The sequence below is a fragment of the Oreochromis niloticus genome, linkage group LG14, assembly GCF_001858045.2.
Source record: "Oreochromis niloticus isolate F11D_XX linkage group LG14, O_niloticus_UMD_NMBU, whole genome shotgun sequence".
NCBI classification, from domain to species: domain Eukaryota; kingdom Metazoa; phylum Chordata; class Actinopteri; order Cichliformes; family Cichlidae; genus Oreochromis; species Oreochromis niloticus.
In genome coordinates this window covers 6,013,148-6,037,064 of record NC_031979.2, presented here as the reverse complement: position 1 = coordinate 6,037,064, position 23,917 = coordinate 6,013,148, and positions in this window count along the sequence as shown.

The following is a 23,917-nucleotide window of genomic DNA, read 5'->3' as shown; positions in this document are numbered from 1 at the left end:
TTTTATTTTATATGCTGGAATGTGCAGAAAATAGGTTTAAATGTTAAACAAATTTCTTCCAGTCAGAGAATGTTGCATATAATTTAATTTTTGCTTGATGCATAAAGTTAAAAGATTAAAACTAATAAAACAAGTTTTAAAAAGAGACTTTTCCATTTGATTACATTTTGTATGATGGATTATGCAGAAAAAGTAGAATTGGGCTGAAAGATCTATCGCTTTATCACCTATTCAGGTTGTAAATTGTGTTTTTAAAAAGTAACTAAGTAATTAATTACTTTTGAAAATAAGTAATCAGTAAAGTAACGGGGAAGTAATCAGTAATTAGTAACTGATTACTTTTTTCAAGTAACTTGACCAACACTGCTGATCAGTCCACAGAGTATTTTCCCAAAAGTCTGGGGGATCATCAAGATATTTTATAGCAAAACTGAGACAAGTCTTTATGTGCCTTTTACTCTGCAGTGGTTTTCATCTTGGAACTTTGCCATGCAGGTCATTTTTACCCTCTTTCTTATGGTTGAGTCATAATCACTGACTTTAACTCAGGCAAGTGAATGTTGTTCTAGGGTCTTTTGTGACCTTGTGAATGAGTTGTCACTGCACTCTTACTAGAAGAATTCAGATTGGATATAGAGGATATGACCTGTTTTTTTTAAACGCCAAAAAAGCTTTAAGAACTTTTGACCTAAGACAGTAGATGAAATGTTCACAAAAACAGGCAACACAATGTCTGACACAAAACAGCATGGTGATGTATGTACTGCAATATTAAAAATGCTGTACCATCAAAAATGAAGCGCAACAAGCTATTTTTATCACCTCAAGCATCGCCATTCAGAAAAGCATGCCTGGTGCAAGTGCAGAGTATAACAGCAATTGGACACATCCCTTGAGATCACCTGCAATAAACTGAAAATGTTGATTATGACCCCATTTCCTCTCCAACTTGACTCCACCGTTTGCCAAGTAAGTGCCTCAGGTTCTGATTCCTCTGCTGTGTTGGTCCACCACACCGTATAAACTACCCCCACCCCCCTCTTTCTACCTTGCTTCCCTCCTTTACCTCTGCTACATTTCATCATTTTCTTCTTTCACGCTGTTTCCATCTTCTCCATCATCCCTTCCTCTGCTCAACCAGACTCTGCTCTGCATTGTAAAAAGATTTATAGACATGCACAGCCAGAGGTGAATGCACAGCATGCACACACACACAGGAATGCATTCATTGTCACTCAACCGTGTTTTCAGAAATTCACAAAGTCTGAAAGCAAACACAAACACATACACACACTCAGAGATGGACAGTGTTCAATCTGACAAAACCTACAGGCAGGAGTTGACACCGAACCAGTCTGACTAATGCCTTTTCATTATTTTGCAAAATTTCAACAGCTTAGTGTTTTTTTAGAATGGCAGGGGCTGGTCTACATTACTGAAGGGGGGGTCAAACCTGTAAGCTGACTGGTACCTTTTTGTGTGAAAGGCTTTGTGAAGCTTCATGTGACGAGCTTCATGGAATGAATTTCCATGGCAGCTACATCCAAGTCTTACAGTTTTCTTATACGACTAGGTATTTATTTCACCTTCAACGTGAAACCTGCAGCTTAGACTCTATGGGGCAGTCAACTGAGTGGTGCTGCCTTTCTGGGTTATCAAGTGGGCACCCTGCCTCCTCAACGTTTTTCCTCGACACGGGAAAGAGCTTGATGTTGACAGGGTTATAAATCTACAGCCTACTTCGACTGGTTGCATCTTCACTTTACAGCCGTGTTGTTGTGCATTGGCTGTGAGGTTAGCATACTTCAGCTTCTTGTGGTCGTAGGACATCTCCCATGGTACAGTAAGCTCAATGATGTACATGAACTGGAGTGATGCTGACCATACCAGAGTAGGGATGGGTACCGGTTCTGACATAAACGGTAGTAACTAGACCGAAAAGCAGCGCACATTTCGGTGCTTTATTTGTTTATTTCGGTTTTTTTCCTGAGATGTCATACACTTTGGATTCTAGCCAATCATTTTACCTTTGCAAGCGTAGTAGGCGGGCCCAGGTACGTACGTTCTTTTAGAGCAGAGCTACAGATTAAAAACGCCCAAGGCGAAGCGGTCAAAGTCTGGCTGTACTTCACAGCAAAAGATGTAAACTTAGCAGCCTGCAACAAGTGCTTTAAGGCGATACTGTGCAAAGGAGGTAACTCCTCGAATCTGATGAAACACCTGGCGACGTATAGCATTTTGTTAAAAGCCGAGAAATGCGCCGTATTTGATAGCTTGCTGCGAGACCTCACACCGTGCACATCTACTGCAGGTGGGTTGCCTGTTAGCGGACCTGGAGTTAGTAACATCCCCCAAAAACCCGAAGAGTAGAGTCCTGGCCCCTAGCCCTGCCAGTGTAGCAGAAATGATGACGGATGATGATGCCAGCAGCAGCCGTTCTTCTCTGCGTGAGTAGCTTAATGTTGTTCGTGTGTAATTTACGTTGAGTAGGCTAACCACATTATTAAATTAATGCATGTAAGGTGAACTAGCAAACACCGTCGTAGTTACATGCGGCTGTCTTCTTGTTTGATGGCAGATACTCCCTTCACCCTGGCCAAAAAGGCTAAAATGACCAAAGAAAAAGTGGAAAACAGCTAAACATGAGAGGTTTTTGGACAAAGTTTTTGTTTTTTCCATTGATTAAGCACTGCTTCCAGCCAAGAGTGATGCCATAATTCCCCTATAGCTGCAGAAAAGGCTAACATTGTTATGTTTTTACAAAAAAACAGCTGAACATGAGAGGTTTTTGGACCAATTTTGTGTTCTCCATTCTTTAAGCACCGGTTCGAGCACCGGTTCGAGCACCATTTAAGCACCGGCACCGTTTCAAAAGTACCGGTTTGGTACTGGTATCGGATAAAACCTAAACAATACCCATCCCTATAGCAGAGTCAGGTCTCACGTTAATAGCCAAGTTTTTGGCCTAGGTCCACCAGCAGCTTCCAGTCCCATGCACTGTCAAGTGTTAGCGGTAAGCTAGCCAAGAACCCAGAGTGACGTTAAAGCTGTGTAAAAGCTGACCCAACCCAGCACAGTGATGAAATAAGCCGTTATTTGCAGTGAAGTGATTGAACTTCAACAGGTAATAAACAGATAAGCAGTCAGGCTGCTTGACGACTTTTGGCAATATAGTGTAACTTGATTTTTTTTCCCCAAGCAGTGAACGTTTACAATGTTCCATGGTCATGTGTAGTCAAAACGTTCATATCATGTTATTAATGTTCACATTAAAAATGAGAAAATGAGTTTTTCTAATGATAAAAAAACTTTCCCATGTAAGAATACAACAATAATAAGTACACTTACTTGCTTGTTTCTACAAGTGTTTCTGTCAAGTGACAGTGTTAAATGAGAGTTTCTCAAACAAGACAGAAGAAGCTGTTCTGCAGGAAAAACTAGAGAAAAAACATCTTGTATGCATGAGTCTGTGTCAAATTATTCAGCACAACTGATTCATTCACTAAATGTAGGCTTCATTGTACAGAATTATGCCAGATTTATTACCACATTGCTACTTCCACTCACTAGACTTTTTTCCTCAAGTATTCCTGAAAAATATGGAGCTCACCAAAGTAAATCGCCAAAAAAAAAATTTTGCATATTCATCTTTGTGTGCTCAATACATGTGAGACTTTTAAAGACTACGCAAATTACAGCAATAACACAAAGAACTGGATCTTTGTGAAAAGCTATTTTTTATGTAAAAAGGCAAAAACACTGTCATCACATTGTTCTACACGCCACTGTCTGTCACATGGATGTTGAAAAGAGACGTGCAATCTTCTTAGACGAGAAAGCAGCAGAAACATTGCCGTTTTCTTCTTTACACAACATTCACTTACAATTTTTACATTGTTCTATGTTCCTTAATTTTGTCTCTTGCCAGCCATTGACTTCTTTTTGTTTTTTGGCAGGAATAATTTGCGTATGTAGTAGTTTTACAGAAGGGGAGGACCCAAATGCTGAAAAACAAATGCAGCTACCAAATCCTTAATCCAGACACAGGTCATACATGGAAAGGAAGTCAGTTAGAGCAAACAGTTTCAGCAGGCAAGAAGGCAATATCCACAAAACAAGCAAACAGTCATTCATCAGCAAAACAAGGAATACGAACTAGACTGGAAAATGCTTGTCTATAACATGAAGTGGATATTCTGGCAAGTTTAGCAGCTGCTGGTGTACACTGGGAGGTAATTAAGCTACAGGATTCAGGTGTCACACATTCAACAAAGGCAGACAGGGCAAACAACCCACCTTTCTTTCAGTTTGTAAATCCAAAGTTCCTTTCCTTGTATTTATGTCCCTTCTACCAGAAATGTGAATGAAAGTGGCAAGAAAGGGATATGAGGACAGAGGAGTTGAGACAGCAGGCTTTTTAACAAAAGACATCCATGCGTCAGAGCCTCATTCTAAAGTGAAGTAATTTAAGTACTATGTGTGGGACAACTGCGTCACAAATTGTTTTGTTATACTGCAACCACTGCTGTATTTTATGATTTTAGATTTAACTGTGTTCAAAATATTTTGTTATATTTGAGGCTATTATTGATTATATCACAGCATTGATCAATATGACAATATACATATATATATATATATATATATATATATTATATATATAATATGATTGTTATTAATATTCATCTTAAATAACTTATACAAAGAATTAGTTGATAGTTGAAGACTCCTCTTCCCACCATGGTTTGTGTGTTCTTGCTGTGTCACACTTCACACACAGGTTAAATCAGACAGGATAAATGACCAGTGTTACATGCCCTGGCTAGCCTTGGGGTTAGAAGGGAATAACTTAAAGTTAAAACAGTGAAAGAGTAGTCAAGATGGCATTTGTTAAAGGTTTATTTTCTGCTAGTTTAAAGCTCTGTTTCAGACTGACATTTAACTTTAGGAAGAGCTAATCCCTAAGCAAAACATACCTAATAGAAAAAAATGGGAACTTACCTAACTCCAAAGAAAACAAAATATAAAACCTACAAAGATAACCTACCTAACCAGCACATAACCAGGAGAAATCAAGGGATCACAAAACAAAGGCAGCTCTCCCGTACAGAGACGTAAGACTAAAAATACAAATCAAAGGCATGTAAGCCTGCACACGTATGGCAGTCAAAATGGCCAGAAAGCCCAGAAACACAGCTCCACAGGCATTATATAGGGATCTGCTGATTGATGATTGACTTGATTCGGGCAGCACCACCCAATCAGGACAGAGGAGGTGGAGCCTAGCCAAAACACAAGGCATTATTTCACAAAGGAAAAACTAATATCCTCTGAGGGATGTAACAACCAGTCAGCAATCCACTGGTAACTTCTGGTCGTTGTGTATTCTCTAGTGAGTTGGCGAGTGGTTGCTGAACATTGCTTGCTGTCGCTGGGTGAAATAAGCTTCAATAAGGGTGCTGCACTCAAAACATCTTTGTGAATGCTTTGGTCACTAGCTGAACATAGTAGTATAGTTCCTGTGCAGTTCCCATGAAATACGCTGACTTGTCTGCAAACACAAAAGTGCAATGCAAATGTCATCTTCAACGTAAAACTTCTGTCTTTCAGCTGAAACCAATGCATTTTAAAAGGTCCTTGAAGAGCGACATTCTTTGTTTGCAGTTTGCATCACACCTTTCAAAGTTTGACTATCACTTGGCAAGTAGTTGTTGAGTGTTTGCAGACAGGTTGCCATCTTCCATGACTGCAGCACTCTGCTAGCAACCACATGCTATGTAGTTGATTGTTACCAGAGGGCTACAACTGGTCTGCAGACCTAAAAACATTTCATCTTGGACCCCCCAAAAAGATGGCAAACATCAACTTCTGTGTCAAACTGAGTCAACTTTCTTCCTGTTAAAGGTGAGCTCTTCCTTCCCGCTTTTGTCAAGCGTTTGCTCATCGGTTTGGGTTCTCTGTCCAGAGCTGTAGACTTTACCTTACAATATAAAGCACTTTAACACAGTTGTTACAAACTGATGCTATGAAAATAAAACTTTAACGTGCACCGATCTTAACATGTATATGAGAATGACGTCTCACCCACATCATCAGACTGTTTTGTCACTCACTTTCCCTTTAATGTATTTGCAGTCATGCATGTTTCTAATCATTGTCTTTAAGTGTGCAGAAAAGGGAAGACACTCTGAAAACATCATGGCCAGTTGGCATCAAATCAGTTGTGACTCTAGCAGGGGGCACAGCTGAATTCTATCTATTTATTTCTGCTTCCCTCAGCCCACCTGCCTCCCTCGCTCCCACTCCAATTCATTTCATTTCCACGCCTCCCTCTCTTTTTGACTCCTCTGTGAACCGTGAGGAAAACACTCGCTTCCTCGTTTCACGCCAGGGTCCCTCCCAACAGCCTTTTTTCAGAGCATTAGCAGGAAGTCAATGCCTTTTACCTGATGCCTGCAGACGCACATAGCATGCAAACCTGAGTGCACATACTGATGTGGTTCTCTGAACTGATAAATTTGAATTAAGTAGGTGTACAATTTGCTCTTTCAAATGAATCCCCCAACAGTTTTTGCAGAGAAGGCATGTAAAATGTAAACCAAATCAAACAGTATGCGAGCAGATTCCCAGCCAGTCATCACACACAACAGTGTAGTTGGTGCTGTTTACAGAGAAAGCAGTGTAATTATCGAGTTTTACGTCTGTAATTACCACAGGCAAGGACTTGAAGCAGCGATATTAGTACATCTATTCGTTTCCTCTCCTCTTTTCTCACTCTATGGCTCGCCTCTGTTCTCCTCTATTGATCTTGTTTGGACCACAGTGCAGAGGCAGGCTGTGCAGCTATATCAACTAAATGACCAGCCATTCTTACTTCTTACATTAGCCGAGGTATCAAAGGCAACCCCCACTGCGTAAATGGGACTGTCACACATGTCACATCTGGACTCTCACACACACACACACACACACATGCATCAGCAGAGTGCTCCTAGCGGTAGTTAATACACTATCCCACTGGGCCAGCAATACTAGAATTGGTTGGGTGTGACAGGACACTCTCCATCCCCTCATTACCTCCATGCAGTCGGTGTGAGTGGTTTTTGATAGGCATCCATTTTGCTCAAGTGTGTTTTTAAAAGATGTCAATTTGTAGTAACTTATGTGTTTGATATATGTCAGGGGTTTTTGTGGTGTGTCGCATACATCTCCAAACATGTTCACAACTCTGTGTAGTGTGTTGCACTCTGGTCAGTATGTGTGAGTGTGTGCATGACAGGTGGGGTGCAGCATTTGCCATTTTAATTTTAATGATGAAGTCAGTGGAGTAGAGATAGTTCTAATTTGCTGCTGCCTCCCCAGTGGCCCGGCATAATGGACTGAAAATGGGCTCTGAATTAAAGTTAGGGCCTTCAAAACACAGCTGTTTTTCCTGGTCTGTAAAAGCCTCATGCAACGCAACACACACATACATACACAGACACAACACTGCACTCGAAACTCAAACAGAACTGTATGAGGTGAATCACACCATCAGCCAGGATAACTGAGCTGAAATAGTTGTTGATACTGTTCATAGGATATTATCATAATCTCTGGCCAGAGCTAAAACATACTTCACAAGCACATTTAAGGAGCTTGGAAAGAAAAGCGTCTGGACTTCTTTAAGTTTCTTGAAGACGTTTCACCTCACCATAGGGCTTAAAATCTGGGACTCTCCACCAATTGCTATTAGAACTGAAGAAGCTTTTCGGATGAGAGGTGAAACGTCTTCAAGAAACCTAAAGAAGTCCAGACGCTTTTCTTTCCAAGCTCCTTAGACTACAATGACCTGGATGACTGAGAACCTTCACAGACATTTAATGAGCATCCAGTAATGATTTGACACAGCAAAGTGCTTCATCGCTGAGTTATGGTTAGGTGAAGTGTTAAGTGGTTTAGAATTCTTTAAAGCCCCATTTAAAACCTCACTGGACTTGCTGTTTTTGTTGGACCATAACCCACCAGCTGGTCCATACACCAATGCCACATATCAACCAAACTAGTAAACACAGGTGAATCATCCCTACAAACATCAATAATGATGCTGGTGTTGTTTTTAAGCTGTTCTCCTGAGGTGTTTCCACTTTTTTCTTAAATCTTTTTCCAGCGAAGCATGCCTGAATACTTGCTGTTGCCAAATTAGGCTCTTTGGCTTAATTTGCAAATTATCTCATTGTAATGTTTGTGAATGTTCCTCTTTTTTCTTTAATCTGTTGTAGATGCCACAAATCAGAAATGACAAATTAGCAAGACGTTGCATGCTGGAAAGTTTTGGAAAGGATTAATGCAATTGTCACTAGGTTTGTACAGGTTGGCTGTCTATTTTATTCCATTTTGTTCCATATATGTCATCCAGGACCTTAATAGTCAAAAGAAGGTGCACATTTTTACCTATAATACAGTTTTTTTGGCAGTAGGGCTTTTTTTCTGTTACCTCCTCATTCTTTCATGTGCATGGAAAACAGCAGCAAGACCCCAAGCACAGAACAGACAACACCGACTTGGTCAGACAGATCATGAAAGTAGGAGCCGTGGTGGAGCTGGGTTGCAAAGTGGCTTGCACATGGGCAGAAACCATGGTTAGACTAAAGTAGTTTATGTAGAGTGCCCCAAATTACAAAACAGCCAATCACATGTGCCAAAGATCAGCAATGAAATCACCAGATATGCTGGGGTGCAGCTAAGCTTGACTTTGCCTGAACCAACACTGGGATGGATTTATTTATATTAGCTCAAACTGGCAGCATTAAAAGTGCTGCCAGTTTGAGCACTTTTAATGCTCAAACTGTAAACTAGGTTTTGTAATGAACACATTGGTGTACAAAAAACTAAAAAGTGATTTTTATGGTCAAGTGTCTTTTATTCTTTAATTGCTATATGGATGTTTCCATTTATTTTTTTCACTTTAGTTTAATCTTGTTACTGTAAATGTCTATTACAGGTCATATCTTGCAATTTGTAAGTTTAATTACCAGGGACCAGCTGATGCCCAGCTTCCCTGCTTAATGTCAGTCCCACCTGAATGGGTGCAAATGTAAATAAATGAATGTATTGCTAATAAATAAATATCAGTAACAGCTAATGAGAAAAATCTTGCTTTTTTAATATAAAGGTTATTACACAATCCTACTGTCTGCTTGCTTTTTAAAGAAAAAATTACTCTTCTAATCATGTACACAGTTCATTTTCTTTATAGCCTGGTTCTCAGATATGCTGCACATCTGTCACCACCTAGGTGTAATGGAGGTGAATTGACATTCATTTGTATTGTCTGGATAATGCTCAGACCTCCCTGACTTCTAATTAGAACTTTTTAAAAAAAATTAAAAACACACAATACTATTTAGGTGTTTAGGGGATGGGGAAGATGGTTGCTTCTCTGAGCAGCACAATTCTGTTCATAATTATTAAATTATTTACTCCTCAGCAGTGTTGGTCAAGTTACTTGAAAAAAGTAATCAGTTACTAATTACTGATTACCTCCCCCCAAAAGTAATCCCGTTACTTTACTGATTACTTATTTTCAAAGGTAATTAATTACTTAGTTACTTAGTTACTTTTTAAAAACACAATTTACAACCTGAATAGGTGATAAAGCGATAGATCTTTCAGCCCAATTCTACTTTTTCTGCATAATCCATCATACAAAATGTAATCAAATGGAAAAGTCTCTTTTTAAAACGTTAAATCTTTTAACTTTATGCATCAAGCAAAAACTTAATTATATGCAACATTCTCTGACTGGAAGAAATTTGTTTAACATTTAAACCTATTTTCTGCACATTCCAGCACATAAAATAAAATATTTTTTTGTGTTTACACTCACTCTTTCAAATAGATGCAAGTAAAACACAGCAGAAAATAAATAAAATCAAAGATTCAGCGGCCCTGTTGCTCTATTTTCACCTGTAAAGCAGGAGTGGGGTAGGCGGAGGTTTACCCTGGTGCAGGTAACGCGTTACTGCCCATCTCTGCTCCTTAGTAGTGAAGTAAAGTTGTAAGGCAGGAAAAAATGTGAAGACTCAGTTAAAGGAAGGAGGATGTGATAGGCGATGATCGTGTCATTGTTGCTTTGTGTCTGTCTGCTTTTTCTGCTGGCGTCACCCTGCTGTGAAATTGCTTCATATTTTCTTGAAAAATAAGGGGGTGTTAGACCGTCACACTTCGGCCATCATGAAAACTAAAATGGCAAAATGATAACTGTCAGTCACATCATGTGCTATTGAAAGACTTTCTTTTCACTGCCACAACAAAAATGGTATGGTGTGCAGAGGTAGAGATATCCAGCTGCTCAGATTGTCTTGATGAGTTTGTAGAGACGCTGTGCCTAAATAACAGAAATATAGTGAAGCTTTGAAATGTTCTTTTCCAGATGTTGAGCTTGTCATTTTATTAAAACTGAAATTATATTTTTGCAAGAAGAAAGATAAGTAACCCCCTTCCCTACCTAATTCAAGTGGGAAATGAATAAAGAAATCATACAGGTTTAAGGGGATTCGAAATATCACAATATCATTCTGCATTCAAATATCATATAACATGACCTCTGACCTCACTTATATCAAAAGTACCTTTCTTTGAAGTTGACCCCAAAATGTGTTATATAAGAAAGTATTGTTAGGAGAGAGAGAATGAGCTACCTAGTAAGTTAGAAATTTACTATAGTATGATATTATACAATATGCACAAGTTGTCCAGCTATTTACAAATCAATACCTGTCACCCATCCACTATCTGCTCCTACATAATAGTACCTTTATCTCATTTTGATGCACTACAAGCTTCTTAAAGTACATTTAAGAAAAAAACCTAAAAAACAAAATGCATATATAAAAACATGCAACATTATTCCCTTAGAAGTCCATAATTCAGAGAAAGTGAGCATGCCTCTGTATTGTGTTTTAGTACCAGATCTCAGCTTCCCCCCCCCCCCTTTTCTTCTCTTGTGAAGCAGAATTCATAAGTTCTGAGGAAAAGACAACCACAATGCCCAGTAAAACCACACTACTACACTTACACTCAGCTGCTTCTGTTATGGTGCTGGTCGGGTTTTTTTCCTTTCTCTTCCTCTGTCTCTCTTTCTTTAGTCTCTTTAAGTCGCAGGTGCAGTTGTGGGCTGGCTCTGCCTTGATGGCCCACCTGTGGGCTCTCCTTTGCTCACCTGTTCAGAGTTGAAGCTGTCGGTATTTAAAGGTTGGGTGGTGTTGCTGTCCTCCACCTGAAGGTTGGGCAGTAATCAGACTGTCTTTGTTACCTGCTAGTTTTTGTGCTCTTCATTCTGTACCCAATTTGTTTGTGTCCTTCTGAGCAACCTGTTTGGAGCCTCCCCTGTAAACCTGTTCACCTGGATCCCTGCTTCCCTGAGGAGTGTTGCAAGCACCTCTACCCACTCTTGCCTACTCCAAGCCAGTCATTATTAGTACTTACAAAGGAAAGGACTTACCTCCACCTCCCTCCTGTGTATCCCTCCAAAACCTCTATTTGAGAAACCAACAACTAAGACAGTGGACGCAAATTACAAACATTACAAACAAATCTGTAATATCCTGTTAAACTCACCTTGGTCGCTTTTAACACCATTTCTCTTATTAGGTAGAGCCCCTGGTTGAAAAGCCAACCTCTGTAAACACTCAGCTGATTTTCAATAAACTGTTAAAAATTGCTGATAGTTTGTCGGTCTGGTCACTGAGTAAAATTTAAGCCTAAACATGACAGCTTCATATTGTGATCCTGAATGTTGTTTACATGGTTCCACTCTGTTGAAAACTACAATGTTGTAAATACAAATGCAAAAGGCTCATCTTAAATACTTTGCCCCACATGTTCTTGGCATGTTGATTTATGCTAGTTATATAAAAGGGAACAAGTGCTAAAGAATGTATTTAATATCTCTATGTTCTTTGGGCAATGAGAAGCAATTTTACGACAACCACATAATGTTTAGCATTCACCTGTCGGTTTAGCATAGTCTCCCACTGAAGGATTAAAACATATCAGCAGGTTATGGTATAATGGTGCATTGCTTTATCTTCTTTGCTTTCTGAAAGGATGGTCCAGTGACTCCTTTTGCCCGAGGAGGTAATAAAGCAAGAACTGAATCAAGTATTTAGATAACTCAAGCAGCGATTATTATGGCTGCCATGCATCCACTATCACTATCAGGTCTTTCCTGAGTCCTGTTACCTAGTTAGAAAACTTCCTATGCAAAATTGACTATTCAATCACAGCCCAGGTTTCAAATCTTTAGATGGAAGGATTTCACCACACATTTAGGTTTATCGAATAAGCCACTGTCTGTGGATGTTGCTCCATTTTTGCTTCACTGAGCACAGAAAAACTAAAGGGCCCGGTGTCTCGAGGCAAATTAGATTTCTCTCACATCAAGCAAAAGCACAGGGAAAGAGAGTCAAGTGACTGAATCTAAGAAAGAACACTGTTGGTGGGGGACAAAAAGGATAAGACAGGAGAAAAAGTCAACACTCTTTTTTCTTTTTTTGACACTGGCCTGCTGTGTCAATTTCTTTGTAATTTTAGAGGCTTATTAGTCCTGGAGGAGAAAATGATTTATAATTACTACTCTAGAAAACTGTGATACAATGTTACTTTACGACAGAGACAGAAATAGAGAAAATTAAAAGTTTCAAGAACTGTGGTAATAATGGTTTGTGGCAGGGGTGTGGTCTGCGGCTCTGCTGCAGAGGATAGGTGGTGCAGTAGGTTTGGGGGGCTGTGGCAGGAGGCTGGCAGAGCAGTTGGGACTGATTGTGTAAACATGTGCTCTCTGTTCTAGTAGCTAGCTTGGAACAGAGCAGGTCGGAGCTGACCAAAGCTGTTTTCAGACACACCGACTGCAAAGTTGCAGAATGTGTGTGATTGTGTGTTCATTATTATAAATAAATGGACCCTGCAACGCTACCTGTGTATGCGTCGGATCCTTGTCACAGTGGTCCTGAAACCCAAGCAGGCATCTTGGTGCCACTCACAGCACACTCAGCCCAGCTGCTGGCACATGGTGGTGGGGCTTTCAGCAGTGCACCAGGAGCAGGCTGCACTGTGGTTATGAGCAGTTAAAGAAGCAGCAAGCCAAGACAGAGCACCAGATGCAGGTTCTAGTGCAGCTGGTTGCTTTGTCTGGATCCTCTTCAGCTCTGCCGTTGCTCTCCCCGAACCCAAAGGTGACGCTGCACTGGATGGGGGATGAGGATGATCCCCAGGTGTTCCTGGAGATGTTCAAGGTAACAGCAGAGGCATGCTGTTGGATTCCAATGGAGTGATCGCTGTAGTTATTGCCAATCCTGTCATAACCCAGTCGGCAGCACTAAGCCTGCAGCCAGCGTCACAAGGGTGCTTTGTTGAGATCTCCAAGGCAATTCTGGGCCTCTCCCAGAAGATCATTGCATTCACTCATTGGCTTCGTAAGGCTGTGGCAAGGTAGCCACAGCTTGGGCCATCGGGAGAAGAGGCACAGCAGGAGACAGACTTGGTCCTTGAGCAGTCTATGAATGGGCTCCCCAGGAGGACAGATGTGTGGGTCCGCTAACATCGGCTGCCGAACCTGCATGGGTGGTAGTCTGCTGGCCAAAGATGACCTGATAGTGTGGCCAGATGCAATAGGGCACGTGGAGCCAGTGGTGGAGAATTGGCTGGTCTCTGCCCCAAGGAAGAGGTTCTCCAACTACACTCTAGCTGAGTTGGTCTCAGAGCAGCTGCTGCCACCGCAAGACATTAACTCTCTCTCTCTGCTGTTTTTCTGCATGTTCCAGCTGCTAAGGGTGCTGCCCCTGACTCTTAGGGAGCCACCCAAATGCTGAGGAAGGAGTGCTAGAAGTGCAGGGGGCTTGGACACCTGCATCGGGAGTGCCCGCTGATGGAGGTGGGCCCTCTGACACCTTCCTCCGGCCCGGGAGGAAGTAAAGGCCATGATTTGTTCCTGCTTGATGCATCCCTTAATTCCGTTACAGATTTGCCAGGGTTTAATAACCTGTTGGGGCAGTGGTTGGGGATGCGTTCACTGACTGATCGGAGCGTGTAGTCTCTGTGCTGTGGTCAGTGGTGATGTGCAGTCATCCGACACTGACTCTTGGGAGGAGGAGACAGCAGGGCCTTGTTCGGAGGCCCCGTTACTCCAGTAATTCACTCCATGGGAGATTTGCCACTAGAGCAGTCTTGTGATGACACTATGCTCAGCAGTTGACCAAGTAATGAAAATTGATCGTCAAATGGTACGCCCTGATATAGCCACATTTTGTGCTGATTAAATACAGACTGTATTGAGTGAGTCATGACCAGTGTTGGGACTAACGCGTTATTAAGTAACACGTTACAATAACTACGTTATTATTGTGGTAACGAGCACGGTAACTAGTTATTATGCCAAAACCAGGAACGCGTTACTCGTTACTGGGATTTAGAAAGGCTCGTTATTCGTTACTTCGTGTGGTGGCTATCGCGGAGCTTCCACAGATTCAATAACATTAGCAAGTGGTGGAAGCCAGCAGGTGGATGAAGGAAAAGGGGAGGCAAGAGGAGAGACCCGAAGCGGCCGCCTGTCCGAGTGTCAGGTGAACTGAACTTCAGGTAAGAAGTTATGACCTGCAGTCTGTCTGGGTCAGATATAAACCAAGTTTAGGTGGAGTTTATTTTCGTTATGCTGACTTTTTCGTACTGCGTAGTAGCTAGCATGACGGAGTTTCTATACAGCTGGGTGGGTGCTATATTACTGATGTTGAACTTGATTTTGTTCATACGGTTAATTATTAGAGTTGCCAACCGTCCCATAAAAACAGAATCGTCTCGTATTCAGAGAAAATATTACGTGTTTCGTATTGAGGTGAAAAGGAACAGTTTGTCCCGGACTTTAGCTACAATAAAAAAGACACAAAGCTGGAGTTATTCTGTGTTTACGCTGTCAGCTGCCTCTTCTTCTCTCATTCTCTCCCTCTCCTGTTGCTACTTCAATCATGAAATTGATCAATGATCAGCTGATCGGCTTATCTCTCTTGTTTATTTATCGCCCACTTTGCGCCAGAAAGAGGAATCCAGCGGATGTCGCACTAAACAACAGCAGCACGTTTAAGCTTGATCAGCTGTTGTTAGAATTTATTTAATATTAATTTCTAGTATCAGCTGATGTTTGCTGGAGCCACAGCTGTAAAAGCTGCTGGTCATGATATCGGTTTGGTTATCTGGTGAGAGGGAAACATGAAGATGAAACCAGGAGATGTCCTTACTGAATCATCAGAGCTGAACAGGGGTCCGTTCTTCGTACCTCGCTAAGTAAGTTAGCCGGATTTGATTGTTGACGATTTCGCGTGATCTTGGATCATTCGGTTCTCCGAAGCTCATCCGGGACTTGCTGTCATAGCAACAGATCCGTAAGCGTAAACCTGCTCGGGAGCAGGCTTACTTTATGTAAACAAGATTAGATCGCGGCCACTCAGGTATGTCCGCTGCATTTATACGAAAGCAACAGCGATATTTCTCCACTGTTTTACCATAAATAAATATTATCAATGTAACTAAAGATAATGCAGCATTTGATTCTTTTATTGATTTCATACAGATACATACAGGTCATTTCCGAAAAAAAGGGAAATGTACTATTAATCATTCTATGTCATGTAGTAGATTATGTCAGATGTAATTCATATTTTAGGGTAGTAATAGTAAATTACTACGTGCAATCAAGATGAGAGACCACGGCTATAAAAGCGAAGGTGGATTTGGGAAGTCTGTCGCAGCCATGTCCTGTCCGTTTGTACGCGAGCAACCCATTGCGGAAGGTGCAAGATTGATAAGGAGAGTATTCAGAATTCAGCGTATATTGCGGGATAGACGGGATATATATATATATATATATCTCAACTTACTGTGCATGCTTCAGTCACCCCTTACATGGGAACAGGTAGAAGTGATGGAGTGTTATGTAAAACTACACAAAAAAACCCCACAATGTCAATAAATGTCACAGTACGAAAAGCATTTTAATTAAGGCAACAACCAAATATTTTACATTGTACAAATAGCACCAGTTATGAAGGTGCTGCTACTGCACCCCGGCTGCTGGTCTAAGGAAGAGCTGCCCCCAGGGATGCCCTCAACAATGGGTCTGGTGGCATTCAACCCTAGGGCCAGCTCCTCTGCCGGGGTATGACGAGGGGGTGCAGGACCACCACCTGTCTTTATTTGCTCTGCCCTTTTCTTGGTTGCTGTTATAAACAAACAAACAGATTATTTCAGGGTCTCTTTTCAGGAGACTAAAAGCAATATAAGTGATAAATATTACTATTCTGTAGAATATTCTTATATTTCACTTTTACTTGTTCCCATGTTCTAGTGGGTCCTGTTGTGGCTCTAATGTGAAAGAGGATATAATGTAATATAATATAATATGATATAATATAATATAATATGATATAATGTAATATAATATAATAAATTACTTACGAGTTTAATTTGTCAGCAACTTTCTGCCAGCCCTCTCTCCTTGCTTTTGCAGCCTTTGCAGTGTTCCCTTGCGTTTTAATTAAACTCTGAAACTCCTGAAATCCCTCAATCAAGAGTTCTTGCTCTGCTGCCGTAAAATACTGAGCGCGCTCCTTTGACATCTTCGCCGACCAATCACAGAGTTGCCGATCAATGTTTCTACTATCGATGCGTAGCCCCTTTTAAACCACCCAGTGATCTCAGATTACTTCATCCAGCTATACTAATCGTCAACAACAGGTGTGTTCAGAGAACCGGATTAGCGAGCTCACAGTTAGCGCGATGATTTGATCTTGGATGTGTCATTTGATCTTGGATGTAGTAAGCGAGGTACGAAGAACGGACCCCAGGTGATGGAGAAACAGGTTTACCTTTTAGGTGACATGAATGAGTTGAAGGGAAGTTATGAACTGTTTCTGAGAGACAAATAACACCAGGATCCTTTACTAAGTAGCTGACAGCTGGTAACTGTGCAGGGGCGGGTCTAGCAAAGTGTTGCCAGGGGGCCAGGTAGGGCATTAACAGAGAATGGGGGGCACAAGGAAATACTTTTCTTTCTTATTCTCATTTAAAATATCTAGCTTTTAAAAAAAATAATTATCTGAGTCTTACAACAAACAATTGATAGATTGATACATATATACCATCAGAACAGTGTACATCACTGTCACAACTAGGGATGGGTATCGTTTAGGTTTTATCCGATACCGGTGCCAAACCGGTACTTTTGAAACGGTGCCGGTGCTTAAACGGTGCTCAAACCGGTGCTTAAAGAATGGAGAACACAAAATTGGTCCAAAAACCTCTCATGTTTAGCTGGTTTTTTTGTAAAAAGATAACAATGTTAGCCTTTTCTGCAGCTATAGGGCATATATGGTCTCACTCTTGGCTGGAAGCAGTGCTTAAACAATGGAAAAAACACAAACTTTGTCCAAAAACCTCTCATGTTTAACTGTTTTCCACTTTTTCTTTGGTCATTTTAGCCTTTTTGGCCAGGGTGAAGGGAGTATCTGCCATCAAACAAGAAGACAGCCGCATGTAACTACGACGGTGTTTGCAAGTTCACCTTACATGCATTAATGTAATAATGTGGTTAGCGTACTCAACGTTAATTACACACGAACAACATGAAGCTACTCACGCAGAGGAGAACGGCTGCTGCTGCCATCATCATCCGTCATCATTTCTGCTACGCTGACAGGGCTAGGGGCCAGGACTCTACTCTTTTGGGGGGATGTTGCTAACTCCAGGTCCGCTAACAGGGACCACACCCGCAGTAGATGTGCACGGTGTGAGGTCTCGCAGCTAGCTATCAAACACGGCAAATTTCTCGGCTTTAAAAAAAAACGCTATGCGTCGCCAGGTGTTTCATCAGATTTGAGGTGTTACCTCCTTTGACAGTATCACAGTATCAGCTTAAAGCACTTGTTGCAGGCTGCTGAATTTGCACCTTTGGCTGTGAAGTACAGCCAGACTTTTGACCGCTTCGCCTTGGACATTTTTAATCTGTAGCTCTGCTCTGAAAGAACGTACGTACCTGGCCCCGCCTACTATCCTCGGAAACGTAAAATGATTGGCTAGAATTGGCTCAGGAAAAAAAAAGCACCGAAATAAAGCACCGAAATGTGCGCTGCTTTTCGGTCTGGTTACTACCGTTTATGTCAGAACCGGTACCCATCCCTAGTCACAACAGTGTTTATTTTCATTCAAAGGCTTTATGATTTTTCCTATAATGGTGGGCCGGTCTCTAGTCAAGATGCCCGGGACGATTTTTTTTAACCCAGTCCAGCTCTGTATGCAGCTCATCTGCAGTCTGGTGTTACCTACATCTTCCTATTCAGAAGGCAGAATTTCCGAGTTCTGAGTACAATTGAAAGCACCACGACTGCAGTTTTTGTGTTGGATGTAAAAAGCAGGCTAGACTCATGCGGCGGTCAACGACGGTCCAGGCGTGGGATCTCTCTCGTGGAAATGTGCACATTATTTTTTCCTTTCTACTGGTAGGTGGCACAGTGCACTTGTGGCAAGTAAGCAAGCTAGAAGACTGGCAATCTGGCTGGGTATCCAGTTACAGAAGCAACACATAAAAAAGAGAATTCTGAGTAAAACCAAAGTTACTTTCCCTAGTAACTAGTTACTTTGAAAGTAACGAGTAACTTGAAGTAACTGAGTTACTTTTGATAGAAGTAACTAGTAATGTAACTAAGTTACTAATTTAAAGTAACTTACCCAACACTGGTCATGACATCCACATGGAAGAGGAACACACAGTTGCTGGTGCCAAAAAGCTGCATGAAAATGATTTTTCAGGTAGCACATAACCCCATAGCGGAGAATATGACAAAACTCTTGAGCGAATAATGGCTCGATTTTATTGGCTGGGCATCCACCAGAATTTGCGTCAATGGCGTGCTTCCTGCCGGAAGTATCAGCTGGACATTCCAAAAGCGCTATTGTGCCCATTACCATTAATGGACATCCTGTTTGAGCACATTGGCATGAACCTCATCAGGCCATTTCACGGGAGTGCACGTGGATATGGCTTTGTAATTACTTCTATTTGATTATGCAACTCGATATCTCAAAGCACTTCGCTACGCACCATTTCTGCAAAGAGTGTGGCACAGGTGCTCTTTAAGATGATCTTCCAAGTTGGGATCCCAAAACAGATTCTGACTGACCAGATCATGTCATTCATGTTGAAAGAACTGTTACTGGGCATTAAATCTGTTCAGACCACTGTCTACCAACCTCAGAATGATAGGTTGGTGGAGCAGCTGAATAAGACTTTAAAGTGTATGATTTGTAAGTTAATTCACTAGGATAAATGCAATTGGGATAGACACAGGATAGACCGTCAGTTGTTTGCAGTGTGGGAAGTGCCCCAGGCCTCCATAGATTTTCCTTCCTTAGAGTTGCTGTTCGGCAGGAAGCCACGGGGGGTGCTGGACCTGATTAAAGCAAAACGAATGAATGAAATTTAATACATCCTGCACCTGAGAGCAAAGCTGCACACATTGGGGAGGTTATCACAGGAAAATTTGCTTCAGGCCCAGGAATGTCACCAGCGCCTGTACAAAGAGGCTAGACTCGGGCAATTCTCACTGAGAGACAAGGTGCTTATATTGCTCCCTTCTTGTAGGTCAAAGGTACTTGCCAAGTGGTGAGGACCATTCGTGGTCACACAGCCAGTGGGAGACATTGACTATGAAGTGGAGAGGTCAGACTGGGGTGGAGCGATACAGGTATATCACTGCAACCTCCGAAAAGCAAAGAGTGGCTAAAACCGTTTCTCTGGTGAGTCCGGTGAAGGAAAGAGATGAGTTGGGGCTGGAGGTACTAAATTCCACTATTGCCGCCTCCCGCTATTGTGTTAACCATCTTACACAGGCCCAGAGAGTGGAAGTTGCTATACTGCAACAGTGTTTTGCAAATGTGTTCTCCCCCCAACCAGTCGTACCTCACTTTTAGAGCACCCTGGCTTAAGGGTGTGTTCACATCCCCATAGTCTCCAAAAGTTGAATCTGTTCATCTAGACGTAGCGATTTACTTTCCTGGATAATTGAGAATGCATCAAGACACATCCCCATAGGTTACCTGAACATAAAAGGCAAACAGTTCAGAAGGAATTGGCTGCTATGCTGGAGAGGGGAGTAATAGAAGAATCCCAAAGTGCGTGGTTTTGCCCCATTGTTCTTTCGGTGAAGATAGATGTGTCTATACAGTTCTTTGTTGACTAGGTGAATGAGGTGTCACAGTTGGATGCTTATCCCATGCCCAGGGTTGACGAGCTCCTGGACCAGTTAGGGACCGCTTTTTTTTCACAACACTAGATTTAAACAAGGGCTACTGTACCTCTTTATCACACTTCCGTTCTGTTGGACCAGGTGTTACATCAGTATGCTGCATATGCTGCTGCCATCAATAGCAACACTTGAACAGAGTCTGTGCAGTGGGTGGCCATGGTCTTGCAGTCCTGCAGGAGCGGCTCACAGCCTACCCGAAGAAGTGTGCAGTTGGATGGAGGGAGGTACAGTATCTGGATACCCCCTGGGAGGTGGGCAGGTGCGTCCACACAAGGAGAAAACTACAGCCATTGCATCCAGCCTGCGTCCCATGACCGAAAAAGAGGTGAGGCAGTTTTGGGGGCTGGCAGGTTATTACCACCAGTTTGTGCCCAGCTTTGGGAAGATGACCAGCCTCTTGTCCAATCTCACCTGATATCTTTCACCCAACCGGGGAACCCCTGCTCCACATTCTTAACTTTTCCCTACCTTTCCTTCTGCAGACAGATGCCTCAAACAGCAGCCTCTCCCTACAACACTGCCTGTGTGTGCATCGGGTCTTGTCACATGGTCTTATTTAGAAAGACCATATTTTGCAAATAGCTCTTTTGTAATACAAATAGTGTTTTAAAAGAGATTTTGATCTCATCCAATTCAGTTGATGAGTTTGTAAACTTTGTAAACTAGCTTTTTCCCATGATTTAGCTTCTTTGCGTCACTACACACCACATGATTTATGTTCATTTCAGGGCTAGCTGCTAGCCTGTAAAGACCTTTGGACATCTATAGTACGTTGTCACATCCTAGAATGCAAAGCATAAGTGGCTACAAGATGTTTTTTAAGCTCACCTGTAACTTACACTTGGTAGGTGATTTGGATTGAGGTCGGATAACATTCACAACATATATAAAATGCACTGGAGTTCAATTGGAACGACACTAAGACCATCTTGTCCAAAGGGTCTCGTTGCTGTAGTTCTGGTCAACACCCAAGTACAATTACTATTTCTTTTCTTTTCAGCTCTTTGGTTCATTAGGAGTACTTTTCAGTAAATTGTTCAACCACTTCACTACCTGAAAAATACAATTTTAAATATAACAGAATCATTAAAAAATAGGATTTTAACAATGATCTATCAAGTCTTCAAGGACCAAATATCACGCAGCCCTTTTCTAGATTGCTAGTTACAGATGGGTGATATACAAAGGTCTCTGTAAATATGGAAGAACTGAAAAAAATAAATGCAGGGGAAGGTTTTCCTTTTCATAACTATTCATCACACTTCATGATGCTGTCACTTTTCATACAGTCTGTTATGTTTGCTTGCCTTTTTAACAGATTAAGCTGTTATATCAAAACTAGCTTGACCAGAATACATTAGGGACACCTGGATTTTAATTTTAGTTTCTTTAAAGTTTGCTATATTTTAAAAAGCTTCGAAAAGTCATATGCTATGCACTAGAAACAGGATAACAAGGGTCCACCTATTGTCATTCTGTCCTTATTGACACAATCCAAAATAAAGACCACATACCAGAATAATTTGTTTTTTCTCAAAAAAGGGGCTTTAATAGCCTCAGTAGATAAAATATTTGCAGAGTTGCTCAGACCCCTGTCCTCTATTAGCGAACAGTTGTCTTTGTGTAAGAGAGTGAGGGGGAACAGTTGCTCTGAGACTTCAGTGTGTGGTCTTTCTTCCAAACAGACAACAGACTCCGAGCCAAAGAGCCTGTAAGCCAGATATCTAAGCCTGTGGCCAAGCAATCACTGAGCCATTTGTATTGATCATCAGTCCTATCAGCTCATGGTGATATTTTAAATTCCTGCTTTTAAATGGGAAAAGTGTGCTGCTTAAAGGAAAAAGGATGAAAGGATGATAGCGCTGCAGCTCAGCTATAACTATTTGATCTTGATTCCTTTGTAGTAACTCTAATTCAGTTTGTCAGTTTGACATTCAGGACAGAAAATACAGGCAAGAGAAGACATGTCATTAGACAAATATACAACGACAGACAGCTTCACAGGGAGGGTACAATAACATGAAGAGCTGTCCAAACTAATTCAGTTCAGCAGCACTGAAACAAATACTATCTGTCCATTTCCCTATGCTTAGTCAAAGCGCTTAAATCACAAACAGAAGTTTGGTTTGAAACTTGAACACTCATATGCCCACCATCCGCAGTTCGTAGCAGAAATAAGAATGGCTCAGTTCTGAGTGTTGTTATGATTCAGTGTTATGGATATTTTTGTACTGTGTTTTTCAGAGTTTGGTGGAACCTTTCTAATGCACCCTGACTCTCCGGGTGATACGCGCTAGAAGTGTGATGAGTGACACCGAGCTCTGTCATGACCTGGGCAAAGATTTTAGACATAAAATTTGTGCCCTGATCTGTTTGGATGCGTTTAGGCAGTCCAAAGGTAGAAAAGAACTTAACAAGTGCTTTCACAATCCCACGTGTTTTTAATGAGCGCAACGGAATGGCCTCAGGATAGCGGGTGGCAGTACACATCATGGTGAGGAGGTATTGGTTCCCGGACTTTGTTTTTGGAAGAGGACCAACACAATCAACAATGACCTGCTCAAATGGTTCCCCAACGACTGGGATGGGTTTTAATGGAGCTGCCGGAATCACCTGATTTGGTTTACCGACAAGCTGACATGTGTGGCACGAGCGGCAGAACTTTACTACATCAGATTTGAGACCAGGCCAGAAGAAGTAACGGAGGACACGGTTGTATGTTTTTGTAATTCCCAAATGACCGGACATGATGTGGTCATGTGCTAAGCTTAGGACCTGGGAACGGAATGACTGCGGAACAACAATTTGCTGCACTCCCTCATGTGTGCAGCCAGAACTGGGAGCCCAGTAGCGCACACAGTCACACAGTCACAATGAAAATTACAGGTGTCTTACCTGCCTCCCTAACCAAAAACAGGAGAAAAGGTTCCGAAAGAAAAATGGCTTCTCACCCCTACAGCTACCGAGTAAAATTAAATATTGACAACTATTTACATCTATATACAACAAACTATTTACAACACGGAAAAAGCTTCCAGAATACAAATTCACACGCAGCCACATGCACAGTTCGTTGGGAACAGGAAGTAGGCGGGGGGCGTGCCAGTTGAGAAGGGTCCTCATTTATAGCCGGCCTCTCCCAGTCCTCCACCAATGGTCAGCCTCCACCTGGAACTCACATAGCAGCAATAACACAGGACACAAACTATGCCACCCTCTGGTGTGGCAGACCAAAAAACACAGTACAAAAATATCCATAACACTGAATCATAACAGTGTCCAAGTAAATTAAAGTTACTTGGACACTCATGTGCTGGACACTCACGATGTGCTGGTATTGACAATAGTAGTGATATTTAAAAATGGGGGGAAAAAATATCACAAAGCATTAAAATTATACATGTGGCAATATAAACAATCCAGGACCAGCACAGTCTGAGTGCGTAGTCAGTTTATCACAGCGCTCTTCTCTTTTAGAAACAACTTTACTGCTATCTCAGTTTATTTGCATACTGGAGGACTAAAGGATGGCGACATTGCTAAAAGCATTCACTTTTCTGTAGCACATTTCTATCCCACTGCTT